Here is a 17,293-nt window from a genome sequence, read left to right as displayed (position 1 = left end):
TTAATGACTTGTTTCCATTGGATCTCCGATAAAGTTCAGGGAGAGAGAAAGGCTTAGTTGTGCTAATGATCAATACACACAGCAGGAATCGACATACTGCCCGCTGGCCCGGGAGGTTTTGGAAACCCTCCAGGGCCCGGTTTCCCGATAGCAATGGAATTTAGGCTTACAAGTGTTTTAACGATGCATCTTTCCTACAACCGTCAAATATGTAACATGTTTCCCAGAACACAACCTACAGAGAACATTCTCTCATTGCGTCGTTGAGGCATGTGTCGATACTGATTGAATCAAAAAGGCAGCACTGCTCTTGGGTCAGCTTTCTCCATTCAAAATCTTACCTTAACAGAATTATTCCACGATACTGACAACGAATTAGCTCCTAGAGATATATGAGCAACAATGGTTGCAAATACAGAGGTGGCTTATTCTAATGCTTACTAAGGTTGCAAAGGGTCGGAAATTTTCCGAAAACTTCCAATGGGAAGTTAAGCCCTGGAATTTTGGGAAATTTGCTAAATTCATTAAAAAAAAGCTTATAACATTGAACCTTTTTTGTGGGATAAGCATAGGGCAATTCTAGGTCTTGAGGCATATTTTGGTTAAACTATCCCCAAGTCAATGGACTTGCAACCCTCTGCATGCACAGTGCATTCTTCCATCACATGTACAGCTGATTCTCAAGATCTTGCAGACTAATAAGATTAGAAGTCGACCGATTATTATTTTTTCAACGCCGTTACCGATAACGATTATTGGAGGACCAAAAAAATCCGATACCGATTAATCTGCCGATTTAATTTTAAATGTATTTATAATAATGACAATTACAACAATACTGAATGAACACTTAATATAATACATCAATAAAATCAATTTAGCCTCAAATAAATAATGAAACATGTTCAATTTGGTTTAAATAATGCAAAAACAAAGTGTTGGAGAAGAAAGCAAAAGTGCAATATGTGTCACTTAAGAAAGCTAACGTTTAAGTTCCTTGCTCAGAACATGAGAACATATGAAAGCTGGTGGTTCCTTTTAATATGAGTCTTCAATATTACCAGGTAAGAAGTTTTAGGTTGTAGTTATTATAGGACTATTTCCCTCTATACCATTTGTATTTCATATACCTTTGACTATTGGATGTTCTTATAGGCACTTTAATATTGCCAGTGTAACAGGATAGCTTCAGTCCCTCTCCTCACTCCTCCCTGGGCTCGAACCAGGAACACAGCCACCCTCGAAGCAGCGTTACCCATCGCTCCACAAAAGCCACGGCCCCTGCAGAGCAGGGGAAACAACCACTCCAAGGCTCAGAGCGAGTGACGTTTGAAACGCTATTAGCGCGCGCTAACTAGCTAGCCATTTCACTTCGGTTACACCAGCCTCATCTCGGGAGTTGATAGGCTTGAAGTCATAAACAGCGCAATGCTTGACGCACAACGAAGAGATGCTGGCAAAACGCAAAGAAAGTGCTGTTTGAATGAATGTTTACGTGCCTGCCTCTGCCTACCACCGCTCAGTTAGATACTTGTATGCTCAGCCAGATTATATGCAACGCAGGACACGCTAGATAATATCTAGTAATATCGTCAACCATGTGTAGTTAACTAGTGATAATGATTTATTGATTGTTTTTATAAGATAAGTTTAATGCTAGATAGCAACTTACTTTGGCTTACTGCATACGCGTAACAGGCTTGTGGAGTGCAACGAGAGAGAGGCAGGTCGTTATAGTGTTGGACTAGTTAACTGTAAGGTTGCAAGATTGGATCCCCCGAGCTGACAAGGTGAAAATTGTGTCGTTCTGCGAGATGCTATTGAGCCCACACTACTATACTGTCTGAGCCAAAGGACTACATTATTTCTGCAAGTTTTGATTACAATACTGGGTGGGGTGAATATATTTTATGACATACATGATTTTTTGATAACTAGTAAATCGTAGCCTACAGCAAAGTGTGTTAAATCATTTCTAACTTGTTAACAATTACTGCTAGTTAGTTTTTGCTACCATGTGGGTTTTTAGCTTGCTTGAGCCTGCTAACTGAGTGCGCTCACAACCTTTGACAAAAGTCCCTCTTCTTCTATTCGAGGTGAAAATGATGAATCAGACACCTTATCGATAGCAATAGCTCATGGTCCTCCTGGAATTAGAAGTTTTTTTGACTCAATGGAGGAACGTAGTCAGAGAAATACTGAGTAATGTCTTGCTTGAGCTGTGTACGCAACTGGTTCACCTCTGATGCCCACAGGCAATGTGTATTGGAAGAGAATTCTGAATGTTCTTCGCCCCGCATACATCCCTCAAAACAGACACGCTTTATCTACTAATTTGCTGGATGCAGAGTTCAACAGAATTCAAGTGAAGGCAAAGCAAATCATAGAGAAAGCAGACGGTATTGCAGTCATCTCTGATGGGTGGTCGAATGTTTGTGGGCAAGGAATAATTAACTACATCATCTCCACCCTCAACCACTATTCTACAAGAGCACAGACAAGGGACAACAGACACACCGGTCTGTACATTGCATGGATGGTGTATTTTGGGAGAGAGTGGTAAGCAGCCTGAAACCTATAGCAGTAGCCATTGCACAGATTGAGGGAGACAATGCCATCCTGTCTGATGTTCAGACTGCTTACAGATGTAAGAGAAGAAATCCATACTGCCCTGCCCACTTCACTGTTGCTCCAAGCAAAGGAACCCGTAGTTCTGAAATACATCAAAAAGCATGAAGACTTCTGCCTGAAGCCCATACATGCTGCAGCGTACATGTCTGACCCCAAGTATGCTGGCAAGAGCATCGGTCTGGTGCAGAACTCAACAAGGCCTACGGTGTCATCACTACCATGTCTCGCCACCTTGGCCTGGATGAGGGCAAGGTTCTTGGCATTCTGGCAAAGTACACTTCCAAGCAAGGGCTTTGGGATGGAGATGAGAGATGTTAGCATGACTGAAGGGACTTTGTGGATCTGAGGCTCTTTCCCCGTTTGCCTCCATCATTCTCCAAATCCCACCAACATCAGCCACCTCAGAGCACAACTGGCCCTTGTTTGAGAACACAACAGGCTGACCAATTCACGGGTTGAAAAATTGGTGGCCATTGGGCAAATGTGAGGCTTTCTGAACCTGACAACGAGCCATCCTCAACAAGGTTGGAAAGTGACAGTGAAGATGAGGCCTCAGAGTCTGATGTTCAAGGAGGTGAACATTGAGGTCCAGGGAGAAGACATGGAAGCCTGAGAGGAAGACAACCAAAGCTTTAGTTTCTAGACTATCATTTTACAGACGTATTTTGAAAATGTTTGAGAAGCGATGGCTCATTGGGGATCATTCAATATTCCCTTTCTTTTATCCTCTTGAAACTAGGGGGCACTATTTTTATTTTTGGAAAAATAACATTCCCAAAGTAAACTGCCTATTTCTCAGGACCAGATGCTAGAATATGCATATAATTGACAGCCTAGGATAGAAAACACTCTAAAGTTTCCAAAACTGTAAAAATATTGTCTGTGAGTATAACAGAACTGATATTGCAGGCGAAAGCCTAAGAAAAATCCAATCAGGAAGTGACTCATGTTTTGTCAGTTGTATTCCTTTGCACCCCTACTAGCCATTGAAAGGGATATCAACCAGATTCCTTTTTCTACGTATTCCCTAAGGTGTCTACAGCATTGTGACGTAGTTTCACGCCTTTATGTTGAAGAATGAGCGTAAACGACTACATTGCGTAAGTGGCCAGCTGAGGGCTCTCAGTGATTCTTGCGTAAAAGACAGAGGTAGTCATTTTTCCTCTCGCTCCTACTGAAAAGCCAATTGTCCCAGTTGATATACACTGCTCAAAAAAATAAAGGGAACACTAAAATAACATCCTAGATCTGAATGAATGAAATATTCTTATTAAATACTTTTTTCATTACATAGTTGAATGTGCTGACAACAAAATCACACAACAATTATCAATGGAAATCAAATTTATCAACCCATGGAGGTCTGGATTTGGAGTCACACTCAAAATTAAAGTGGAAAACCACAATACAGGCTGATCCAACTTTGATGTAATGTCCTTAAAACAAGTCAAAATGAGGCTCAGTAGTGTGTGTGGCCTCCACGTGCCTGTATGACCTCCCTACAACGCCTGTGCATGCTCCTGATGAGCTGGCGGATGGTCTCCTGTGGGATCTCCTCCCAGACCTGGACTAAAGCATCCGCCAACTCCTGGACAGTCTGTGGTGCAACATGGCGTTGGTGGATGGAGCGAGACATGATGTCCCAGATGTGCTCAATTTGATTCCTGTCTGGGGAACGGGCAGGCCAGTCCATAGCATCAATGCCTTCCTATTGCAGGAACTGCTGACACACTCCAGCCACATGAGGTCTAGCATTGTCTTGCATTAGGAGGAACCAAGGGCCAACCGCACCAGCATATGGTCTCACAAGGGGTCTGAGGATCTCATCTCGGTACCTAATGGCAGTCAGGCTACTTCTGGCGAGCACATGGAGGGCTGTGCGGCCCCCCAAAGAAATGCCACCCCACACCATGACTTACCTACCGCCAAACCGGTCATGCTGGAGGATGTTGCAGGCAGAAGAACGTTCTCCACGGCGTCTCCAGACTGTCACACGTGCTCAGTGTGAACCTGCTTTCATCTGTGAAGAGCACATGGCGCCAGTGGCGAATTTTCCAATCTTGGTGTTCTCTGGCAAATGCCAAACGTCCTGCACGGTGTTGGGCTGTAAGCACAACCCCCACCTATGGACGTCGGGCCCTCATACCAGCCTCATGGAGTCTGTTTCTGACCATTTGAGCAGACACATACACATTTGTGGCCTGCTGGAGGTAATTTTGCAGGGCTCTGGCAGTGCTCCTTCCGCTCCTCCTTGCACAAAGGCGGAGGTAGCGGTCCTGCTGCTGGGTTGTTGACCTCCTACGGCCTCCTCCATGTCTCCTGATGTACTGGCCTGTCTCCTGGTAGCGCCTCCATGCTCTGGACACTACGCTGACAGACACAGCAAACCTTCTTGCCACAGCTCGCATTGATGTGCCTTCCTGGATGAGCTGGACTACCTGAGCCACTTGTGTAGGTTGTAGACTTCGTCTCATGCTACCACTAGAGTGAAAGCACCGCCAGCATTCAAAAGTGACCAAAACATCAGCCAGGAAGCATAGGAACTGAGAAGTGGTCTGTGGTCACCAACTGCAGAACCACTCCTTTATTGGGGGTGTCTTGCTAATTGCCTATAATTTCCACCTGTTGTCTATTCCATTAGCACAACAGCATGTGGAATTTATTGTCAATCAGTGTTGCTTGCTAAGTGGACAGTTTGAATTCACAGAAGTGTGATTGACTTGGAGTTACATTGTGTTGTTTAAGTGTTCCCTTTATTTTTTTGAACAGTGTATTATCGAATAGATATTTGAAAAACACCTTGAGGATTGATTATAAAAAGCATTTGCCATGTTTCTGTCGATATTATGGATCTAATTTGGAATTTTGTTCGGCGTTGTCGTGACCGCTATTTCGGTGGATTTCTCAACATAACGTGACCAACAAACGGAGGTATTTTGGGTATAAAAATAATCTTTATGGAACAAAAGGAACATTTGCTGTCTAACTGGGAGTCTCGTGAGTGAAAACATCCAAAGCTCATCAAAGGTAAACAGTTAATTTGATTGCTTTTCTGATTTGTGACCAAGCTTCCTGCTGCTAGCTGGGCATAACGCTATGCTAGGCTATCGATAAACTTACACAAACGCTCGTCTTGCTTTGGCTGTAAAGCATAATTTCAAAATCTGAGATGACAGGGTGATTAACAAAAGGCTAAGCTGTGTTTCACTATATTTCACTTGTGATTTCATGAATATTTTCTGACCGTTGCACTATGCTAATTAGTGTAGTTGATGACAATTCTTGGGTAGTTCCAAGAGGTTATTCAGTGAAATCATCACGTGAAGAGTCAACTCCTGCTATTAATGTTCAATTCATAACTAAATAGTTTTATTTATATTGGAAGGATTTAATTATGTCTACTTGATAAGGTAAAAGGTTTATAATTTGTCGCCATATGGTAAATATATCCTATGCAAAAAACATCTACATTTAAATGGTATTAATACTAATTTGCATGTATTCCGTTAATTCCCATATACTCCCGTTAATTCCCACAGAAATTTCCACCTCTTAATATTGCCCAAATTGTGCAACCCTAATGCTTATCCTATAAAAATGGGCTAAAGTTTTGGTGCATCACTATGCACATGATAGTTCATAATGAACATGAGCAAATTTGAGAACAAGGCTACTTAAATTCTATCACCATATTGATTGCAGCACTTGCACGGTAATACACTGGATCACTGCTACTCTAACTTCCGCAATGCAAAAACGGCCCTCCCCCGCCCTGCCTTCGTTAAATGCTCCTACTGTCCTATAGGCAGAAACTCAAACAGGATGTACCCATGACTAGAACTATTCAACATTGTTCCTGTACCAAAGACTGCAAAGAAAACTGAACTAAATGACTATCGCCCCTGTAGCACTCACATCTCATCATGAAGTGCTTTGAGACTAGTCAAGGATCATATCACCTCCACCTAGACCCACTCCAATTTGCATACCTCCCCAACAGGTCGACAGACGATGCAATCACCATCACACTGCCCTATCCCATCTGGACAAAAGGAATACCTACAGAGGGGCAAAAAAGTATTTAGTCAGCCACCAATTGTGCAAATTCTCCATCTTAAAAAGATGAGAGGCCTGTAATTTATCATAGGTACACTTAAACTATGACAGACAAAATGAAAAAAAAAATCCAGAAAAATCACATTGTAGGATTTTTAATGAATTTATTTGCAAATTATGGTGGAAAATAAGTATTTGGTCAATAACAAATGTTTCTCAATACTTTGTTATATACCCTTTGTTGGCAATGACAGAGGTCAAACGTTTTCTGTAAGTCTTCACAAGGATTTCACACACTGTTGCTGGTATTTTGGCCCATTCCTCCATGCAGATCTCCTCTAGAGCAGTGAAGTTTTGGGGCTGTTGCTGGGCAACACAGACTTTCAACTCCCTCCAAAGATTTTCTATGGGGTGGAAATCTGGAGACTGGCTAGGCCCCTCCAGGACCTTGAAATGCTTCTTACAAAGCCACTCCTTCGTTGCCCGGGCGGTGTGTTTGGGATCATTGTCATGCTGAAAGACCCAGCCACGTTTCATCTTCAATGCCCTTGCTGATGGAAGGAGGATTTCACTCAAAATCTCACGATACATGGCCCCATTCATTCTTTCCTTTACACGGATCAGTCGTCCTGGTCGCTTTGCAGAAAAACAGCCCCAAAGCATGATGCTTCCACCCCCATGCTTCACAGTAGGTATGGTGTTCTTTGGATGCAACTCAGCATTCTTTGTCCTCCAAACACGATGAGTTGAGTTTTTACCAAAAAGTTATATTTTGGTTTCATCTGACCATATGACATTCTCCCAATCTTCTTCTGGATCATCCAAATGCTCTCTAGCAAACTTCAGACGGGCCTGGACATGTACTGGCTTAAGCAGGGGGACACGACTGGCACTGCAGGAGTCCCTGGCAGCGTAGTGTGTTACTGATGGTAGGCTTTGTTACTTTGGTCCCAGCTCTCTGCAGGTCATTCACTAGGTCCCCCCGTGTGGTTCTGGGATTTTTGCTCACCGTTCTTGTGATCATTTTGACCCCACAGGGTGAGATCTTGTGTGGAGCCCCAGATCGAGGGAGATTATCAGTGGTCTTGTATGTCTTCCATTTCCTAATAATTGCTCCCACAGTTGATTTCTTCAAACCAAGCTGCTTACCTATTGCAGATTCAGTCTTCCCAGCCTGGTGCAGGTCTACAATTTTGTTTCTGGTGTCCTTTGACAGCTCTTTGGTCTTGGCCATAGTGGAGTTTGGAGTGTGACTGTTTGAGGTTGTGGACAGGTGTCTTTTATACTGATAACAAGTTCAAACAGGTGCCATTAATACAGGTAACAAGTGGAGGACAGAGGAGCCTCTTAAAGAAGAAGTTACAGGTCTGTGAGAGCCAGAAATCTTGCTTGTTTGTAGGTGACCAAATACTTATTTTCCACCATAATTTGCAAATAAATTCATTAAAAATCCTACAATGTGATTTTCTGGATGTTCTTTTCTCATTTTGTCTGTCATAGTTGAAGTGTACCTATGATGAAAATTACAGGCCTCTCATCTTTTTAAGTGGGAAAACTTGCACAATTGGTGGCTGACTAAATACTTTTTTGCCCCACTGTATGCAAGAATGCGGCTCATTGACTACAGCTCTGCATTCAACACCATAGTTCCCTCAAAGCTCATCATTAAGCTTGAGACCCTGGGTATGCAATTGGGTCCTTGATTTTGACAGACCGCCCCCAAGTGGTGAAAGTAGGAAACAACATCACCACGTCGCTGATCCTCAACACTGGGGCCCCACAAGGGTGCGTTCTCAGCCACCCCCTCCAGTATTCCCTGTTCACCCATGACTGCGTGGCCATGCACGCCTCCAATTCAATCAAGTTTGAAGACGACACAACAGTAGTGGGCTTGATTATCAACAACGACGATTAATTTCTATATCATTGAAATACAGTGCATTCGTTAACTATTCAGACCCTTGGACTTCTCACTTTGTTACATTACAGCCTTATTATAAATTTGTTTAAATTTACAACCAATAAAAACAAAATAAGAATTCAGACCCTTGCCTCATTACTCTGTTGAAGCACTTTTGGCAGTGATTACAGCCTCGAGTCTTCTTGAAATATGACGCTACAAGCTTGACACACCTGTATTTGGGGAGTTTCTGCCATTCTTCTCTGCAGATCCTCTCAAGCTCTGACAGGTTGGATGGGGAGAGTTGCTGTACAGCTATTTTCAGGTCTCTCCAGAGGATGTTCGATCGGGTTCAAGTCCGGGCTCTGTATATGAGATGGGCCACTCAAGGACAATCAGAGACTTGTCCCGAAGCCACTCCTGCGTTGTCTTGGCTGTGTGCTTAGGGTTCATCCCAGTCTGAGGTCCTGAGCAGGTTATCGTCAAGAATCTTTCTGTACTTTGCTCCGTTCATCTTTCCCTCGATCCTGACTTGTCTCCCCGTCCCTGCTGCTGAAATACATCCCCACAGGATGATGCTGCCAGAACCATGCTTCACCGTAGGGATGGTGGCAGGTTTCCTCCAGACGTGACGCTTGGCATTCAGGCTAGAGGTCGACCGATCATGATTTTTCAATGCCGATACCGATTATTGGAGGACCAAAAAAACTAAAACGATATTGATTTTTATATACACACACACATACATACATACATACATACATACATACATACATACATACATACATACATACATACATACATACATACATACATACATACATACATACATACATACATACATACATACATACATACATACATACATACATACATACATACATACATACATACATACATACATACATACATACATACATGTATATGTATGTATATATACACATACATATACACATACATATACATACATATACATATATATACACATACATATACATACATATATACACATACATACACATACATATATACACATACATATATACACATACATATACATACACATATATATACATACACATATATATATACATACACATATATATACATACACATATATGTGTATGTAATAATTACAACAAATATGGATTGAACACATTTTAACTTAATATAATACATAAAATCAATTTAGTCTCAAATAAATAATGAAACGTACAATTTGGTTTAAAAAACGCAAAAACAGTGTAAAAGTGCAATATGTGCCATGTAAAAAAGCTAACGTTTAAGTTCCTTGCACAGAACATATGAAAGCTGGTGGTTCCTTTTAACACGAGTCTTCAATATTCCAAGTTAAAAAGTTTTAGGTTGTAGTTATAGGAATTATAGGACTTTCTCTCTATACCATTAGTATTTCATATACCTTTGACTATTGAATGTTCTTATAGGCACTTCAGTATTGTCAGCCTAATCTCAGGCTTGAAGTCAAACAGCGCTGTGCATCCCAGCATTGCTAAGAGCTGCTTTTTGAATGAATGCTTACGAGCCTGTGGCTGCTTACCACCGCTCATGTAGGCTGCTCTATCAAATCATATACTTAATTATAATATAATAAACACACCGAAATACAAGCCTTTGGTCATTAATGTGGCCAAATCCGGAAACTATCATTTCGAAAACAAAACATTTATTCTTTCAGTGAAATACCGTTATGTATTTTAATCGAACAGGTGGCAACACCAAGTCTTAATATTACTGTTACATTGCACAACCTTCAATGTCATAATTTTGTAAAATTCTGGCAAATTAATTAGTCTTTGTTAGGAATAAATGGTCTTTCAACAGTTCAACGAGCCAGGTGGTCCATACTGCTGTATATACCCTGACTCTGATTGCATTTAACGCAAGAGAAGTGACACATTTTCACAAGTTAAAACTTCTTTAGGATTGGGGGAAGCTTTTGGAATTTCGGATGAAAAGCATACCCAATTTCAACTGCCTGCTACTCATCCCCAGAAGATATGCATAGTATTAGTAGATTTGGATAGAAAACACTCTGAAGTTCCTAAAACTGTTTGAATCATGTCTGAGTATAACAGAACTTATGTAGCAGGCGAAACCCCGAGGACAAACCATTCAGAATTGTTTATTTTTTGTTTGTTTTTTGAGGTCACCCTGTTTTCAATGCTTTTCATTGGGAATCCAGATTTCTAAGGGACTTGCTTGCAGTTCCTACCGCTTCCACTGGATGTCACCAGTCTTTAGAAATTGGTTGAGGTTATTCCTTTGTTTAATGAAGTATGGTCACCTTGAACGAGTGTCACTTCATGTGTACTGTTTGATAGAGGCGCAAGACCAGAAAGCATGCTTGAGTTTGTTTTCTTCCTGTATTGAACACAGATCATCCCGTCTTCAATTTTTTGATTATTTATGTAAAAAAAACATTAAAGTATTTTTACTACAAAAGTAGTTTGAAATGTTTTGGCAAGGTTTACAGATAACTTTTGAGATACTTTGTAGTCACGTTGCGCAAGTTGGAACCAGTGTTTTTCTGGATCAAATGCGCCAAATAAAATGGACATTTTGGATATATATATATATATATATATATATATATATATATATATATATAGAGGGAATTAATTGAACAAAAGGACCATTTGTGATGTTTATGCACATGACCAGGACCTGGCTCTCTGCCAGACCACTGACTCAAAGAGCTCTCATCCGGCCCCACATCACAGTAGAAGCCTCATTCAAGTTTCTAAAGACAGTTGACATCTAGTGGAAGGCTTAGGAAGTGCAACATAACCAATATCCCACTGTGTATTCAATAGGGGCTGGGTTGAAAATCGACCAACCTCAGATTTCCCACTTCCTGTTTGGATTTCTTCTCAGGCTTTTGCCTGCTATATGAGTTCTGTTATACTCACAGACATAATTCAAACAGTTTTAGAAACGTTAGTGTTTTTTTCTATCCAATACTTATAATAATATGCATATATTAGCAACTGGGACTGAGGAGCAGGCCATTTACTCTGGGCACCTTTCATCCAAGCTACTCAATACTGCCCCTGTAGCCATTAGAAGTTAAGAAGCCTTTTGGACCTAGACGTGGTGCTCCGGTGCCGCTTGCCATGTGGTAGCAGAGAAAACAGTCTATGACTACGGTGGCTGGAGTCTTTGACAATTTCTGGGTCTTTCTCTGACCTAGCCTGGTATTGAGGTCCTGGATGGCAGGAAGCTTGGCCCCATTGATGTACTGGCCGGAAGCACTACCCTCTAGTGCCTTGTGGTCAGAGGCCAAGCAGTTGCCATACCAGGCAGTGATGCAACCAGCTCTCAATGGTGCAGCTGTAGAACCTTTTGAAGATATGAGGTCCCGTGCAAATCTTTTCAGTCTCCTGAGGGGGAATATGCTTTGTTGTGCCCTCTTCCCGACAGTCTTGGTGTGCTTGGACCATGTTAGTTTGATGGTGATGTGGACACCAAGGAACTTTAAGCTCTCAACTTGCTCCACTATAACCCCGTCGATGAGAATGGGGGCGTGCTCGGGCCTCCTTTTCCTGTAGTCCACAACCATCTCCTTTGTCTTGATCACGTTGAGGGAGAGGTTGTTATGCTTGCACCACACTGCCAGGTCTCTGCCTGGCCATGCAGTCATGAGTGAACAGGGAGCATAGGAGGGGACTGAGCACACACCCCTGAGGGGCCCCCGTGTTGAGGATCAGAGTGGCAGATGTTTTTTTGCCTACCCTTACTACCTGGGGGAGGCCCTTCAGGAAGTCCAGGATCCAGTTGCAGAGGGAGGTGTTTAGTCCAAGGGTCCTCAGCTTAGTGATGAGCTTTGAGGGCACTAGGGTGTTGAACGCTGAGTTGTAGTCAACGAAAAGCATTCTCACGTGTCCCTTTTGTCCAGGTGGGAAAGGTCTGTGTTGAGTTGGATCTGTTGGAGTGGTATGCAAATTGGAGTGGGTCTAGGGTTTTCTGAGATAATGGAGCCATGACCAGCCTTTCAAAGCACTTCATGGCTACAGACGTGAGTGGTACAGTTTGGTAATCATTTAGGCAGGTTACCTTAAGTTTTCTTGGGCACATGGACCATGGTGGTCTGCTTGAAAGATGTTGGTATTACAGACTCAGTCAGAAACAGGTTGAAAATGTCAGTGAAGACAATCTTCAGACCAGAAAAACTGGTTTCTCATGGTCTGAAAGTCCTTTAGGTGCCTTTTGGCAAACTCCAAGCGGCCTAACATGGCTTCCGTCTGGCCACTCTACCATAAAGGCCTAATAGGTGGAGTGCTGCAGAGATGGTTGTCCTTCTGGAAGGTTCTCCCATTTCCACAGAGTAACTCTGGAGCTCTGTCAGAGGGACCATTGGGTTCTTGGTCACCTCCCTGACCAAGGCCCTTCAACGATTGCTCAGTTTGGCCGGGCAGCCAGCTCTAGGAAGAGTCTTGGTGGTTCCAAACTTCTTCCATTTAAGAATGATGGAGGCCACTGTGTTCTTGGGGACCTTCAATGCTGCAGAATTTATTTTGTACCCTTCCCTAGTTCTGTGCCGACACAATCCTGTCTTCCCTATGGATAATTCATTTGACCTCATGGCTTGGTTTTTGCTCTGACATGCACTGTCAACTGTGGGACCTTATATAGACAGGTGTGTGCTTTCCAAATAATTGAATTTACCACAGGTGGACTCCAATCAAATTCTAGAACCATCTCAAGGATGATCAATGGAAACCGGATGCACCTGAGCTCAATTTCGAGTCTCATAGCAAAAGGGTCTGAATACTTCTGTTTTTTAACATTTTTTTTTAGAAAGTTTAGGAAATGTATTTCGCTTTGTCATTATTGGGTAGTGTGTGTAGATTGAGAAAAAATAAATAATTTAAGACATTTTAAAATAAGGCGGTAACGTAACAAAATGTGGAAATTCCAACCCCTGCACAGCCTGTAGATCTAGTCAGACCATACAGTAGACTAAGGTTGTGTAATACTTTCCAAATGCACTGTATATAGGCCTATACTATAGGTAGTCATCCCAGTTTTCATTTGAAGCGTATTTTTATCCTTCCATTGTTTGTAACAATTGCAAAGACATTGGGAACTTTGCATTTGTCGTTAACTTTGTGAAGTTATTGGCGGTCACAGAGAGATGGATAAACACGGTGATTCTATGTCTAGCGGAGATCTTGTGTATAAAGTGGTGTGGGAGGGCAAAAAAAGCATTACCGACAAACAGCTGCTCTACGAGTCTGGGGAAGGCATTAGATTTAGATTTAGATTAGCCAAATACAATGGTCTCTAGCTTAATGACTAAAATGAACACCCTTTTTAGATTGCACAGGTTTTATTTATTTTTCCCCTCCAAACAATCAATGTAAATATCACACATTGTAATTCAATTATTATCCGCTTTGTGAGATCTTGGCCAAGGCCTGTATTTTATCTATACAGTGGGGAGAACAAGTATTTGATAACCTGCAAAATCGACAGTGTTTCCTACTTACAAAGCATGTAGAGGTCTGTACATTTTTATCATAGGTACACTTCAACTGTGAGAGACGGAATCAAAAATCCCGAAAATCAAACTTTTGTTTGCAATTACAGAGATCAAACCAGGTTTGCACACACTGCAGCAAGGATTTTGGCCCGCTCCTCCATACAGACCTTCTTCAGATCCTTCAGGTTTCGGGGCTGTCGCTGGGCAATACGGACTTTCAGCTCCCTCCAAAGATGTTCTACTGGGTTCAGGTCTGGAGACTGGCTAGGCCACTCCAGGACCTGGAGATGCTTCTTACGGAGCCACTCCTTAGTTGCCCTGGCTGTGTGTTTCAGGTTGTTGTCATGCTGGAAGACCCAGCCACGACCCATCTTCAATGGGGGGGGGGGGGGGGTGGTTGTTGGCCAAGATATCACGATACATGGCCCCATCCATCCTCCTCTCAATACGGTGCAGTCGTCCTGTCCCCTTTGCAAGAAAAGCATCCCCAAAGAATGATGTTTCCACCTCCATGCTTCACGGTTGGGATTGTGTTCTTGGGGTTGTACTCATACTTCTTCTTCCTCCAAACACGGCAAGTGGAGTTTAGACCAAAAAGCTCTATTTTTGTCTCATCAGACCACATTACCTTCTCCCATTCCTCCTCTGGATCATCCAGATGGTCATTGGCAAACTTCAGACGGGCCTGGACATGCGCTGGCTTGAGCAGGGGGACCTTGCGTGCGCTGCAGGATTTGAATCCATGACGGCATAGTGTGTTACTAATGGTTTTCTTTGAGACTGTGGTCCTAGCTCTCTTCAGGTTATTGACCAGGTCCTGTCGTGTAGTTCTGGGCTGATCCCTCACCTTCCTCATGATCATTGATGCCCCACGAGGTGAGATCTTGCATGGAGCCCCAGACCGAGGGTGATTGACCGTCATCTTGAACTTCTTCCATTTTCTAATAATTGCGCCAACAGTTGTTGCCTTCTCACCAAGCTGCTTGCCTATTGTCCTGTACACCATCCCAGCCTTGTGCAGGTCTACAATTTTATCCCTGATGTCCTTACACAGCTCTCTGGTCTTGGCCATTGTGGAGAGGTTGGAGTCTGTTTGATTAAGTGTGTGGACAGGTGTCTTTTATACAGGTAACGAGTTCAAACAGGTGCAGTTAATACAGGTAATGAGTGGAGAACAGGAGGGCTTCTTAAATAAAAACTAACAGGTCTGTGAGAGCCGGAATTCTTACTGGTTGGTAGGTGATCAAATACTTATGTCATGCAATAAAAGGCAAATGAATTACTTAAAAATCATACAATGTGATTTTCTGGATTTTTGTTTTAGATTCCGTCTCTCAGTTGATAAAAATTACAGACCTCTACATGCTTTGTAAGTAGGAAAACCTGCAAAATCGGCAATGTATCAAATACTTGTTCACCCCACTATGTGTGTGCGTGTGTATATATTTATTTTTTTATTCCAGGCAGTAGCTTTCAGTTGGCACTGGCCCGTTTTGCCACTGAGAAATTATTAACCAGTAGTTACAAGTGTGGCATTATCTATGTATCACAGTACAATGTCCATTGCACTTGAATTGCATCACATGGGCTATTCCACCTCAGTAGGTCATCAAAGTCAGGGCAATAGACAGGACACACTGATTGGACTTGAATAGCACCATTCAGCTAGGGCTCTTATCAGGGTCAGGGAAGTTTGCCAGGATACCGTGCCCAGAGGCCCACATAAAACACTGCCTTCCCTCCTCCTGAAAGAAACACCTTGTGAAGAACGTGTGTGTGTACTGTGAATGTGCGTGGATAACAAAAACCTGAAAGCTCTTCAAAAGTACCATCAAGAGTGAATAGGCCTAGAAATGCTTGAAATAAGATCATAAGATTGCCTGCTCATTTCGCTAATGGACATCACCACTGAGGATTTGCGTTGGTGACAGAGGGCATGTGAGTTTATCAATGGGGTCGGCTTAATCCCTGTGAAAAACTCATACTGACAAAGAGAAACCAGTTTAATTAGGTTGATGATTTAGTCTAAACAAAAAAAGGATAGTTAGTAGACTTAATTTGATCATGAGCCATTTTCGCAATCTAACAGCACACCTTTATTTAAACTCAGACAGGGATTATTGGATACAATACTAGATAAATCCTTTCTAGCTAACGTTACTGGTTGCAATGAAGCCTATTTCTCCACCTTCACATGGAATACTTAGTTCTGCACCCCTGCACAAATTACAATGTGTGTTCCTGTGAATTAGTGTCAGCTGTAAACAGCCAATTGTTAGGTAGTTATGCATCCCTGCACAAATTACAATGTGTCCCTTGAAATAGTATCAGCTGTAAACATAGCCAATTGTTAGCTAGTTGGTTTGTCCAAAAAACAAAACAAAGTAATAATTTACCTGAAATGTAATCTAAGTAACGTATATGGGTCTGCTTTTCTTTTAGCTGCTTAGCTAAACACGTTAAATTAGCTAGCTAGCTCAGCCAGTCCATTACAGCTAGCCTGTTAGCTAGCTAGCCTAACTAACAGACGCTGGCAAGTGATTTGCAAACTGTTTCGTACAACAAAGTTTCACTCAATATCAGAGTATTGTGAGAAATGTAAACATAAAACACAAAAAATTGCCACCCACCTCAATGTTCTTCACACCAAATTCGCTACAAATGAGCACCAGTCGGGTGCGGCCAGAAGAAATGTCAACAACTTGGTTGCGACATACTAGCCAGCTAGATAGCTAGCGTTAGCAAGCATACAACCAGTTGCTGAAGCGAAAACTATTTTTCTGACACCTGGTTGTAGTAAACGCATGCTAAGTATAAGCAAAACTATTATTATTGGTTATAAAACTTGCATATATGAAAGTTAAAAGCGCGAGATGGATGCAAGCTTTGCAGCTGTCGCAGCACCAGCTAGCTACCTTTTCACCTCATACTACGACCTCTCAACTTCCAACTCTCACCCGTCACTGCACGCACGCGTCAACAGGGGACGCTGTTTATGTGGGTTGGGTGAGGAAAAGTGGACTGTATGTCTGTGTCGAAGGGGACTCAAACAGCTTTCTTAAACTTCCTCCCCTAATCAAACAGCAAGCCTTTTAGAGCATTGCAAATGTTTAAGCAAGCATGTGTCATGAGTAGCACTTAGTCAAACTCAAGACTTTCCATGACCTGCTCCCTGTGGCATGCACTTTATCTGAGTGTCTGAG

General features: G+C 42.3%; 1 protein-coding gene across 1 annotated transcript in view; it reads right to left on the bottom strand.

Moving 5' to 3' along the window:
• LOC139375112 (lysocardiolipin acyltransferase 1) overlaps positions 1-17,059 on the bottom strand; it is a 35,062-nt gene extending 18,003 nt beyond the window's left edge. The window contains exon 1 of the mRNA XM_071116587.1: positions 16,721-17,059. The gene's annotated coding sequence lies outside the window, so the exon portion shown is untranslated. The remainder of the gene's footprint in view (positions 1-16,720) is intronic.
• Positions 17,060-17,293: the final 234 nt, after the last annotated feature.

The sequence above is a fragment of the Oncorhynchus clarkii genome, chromosome 19 (assembly GCF_045791955.1).
Source record: "Oncorhynchus clarkii lewisi isolate Uvic-CL-2024 chromosome 19, UVic_Ocla_1.0, whole genome shotgun sequence".
Lineage (NCBI taxonomy): Eukaryota > Metazoa > Chordata > Actinopteri > Salmoniformes > Salmonidae > Oncorhynchus > Oncorhynchus clarkii.
Note: the sequence above shows the minus strand (reverse complement) of the source record. Positions and strands in the feature narration are given on the sequence as shown.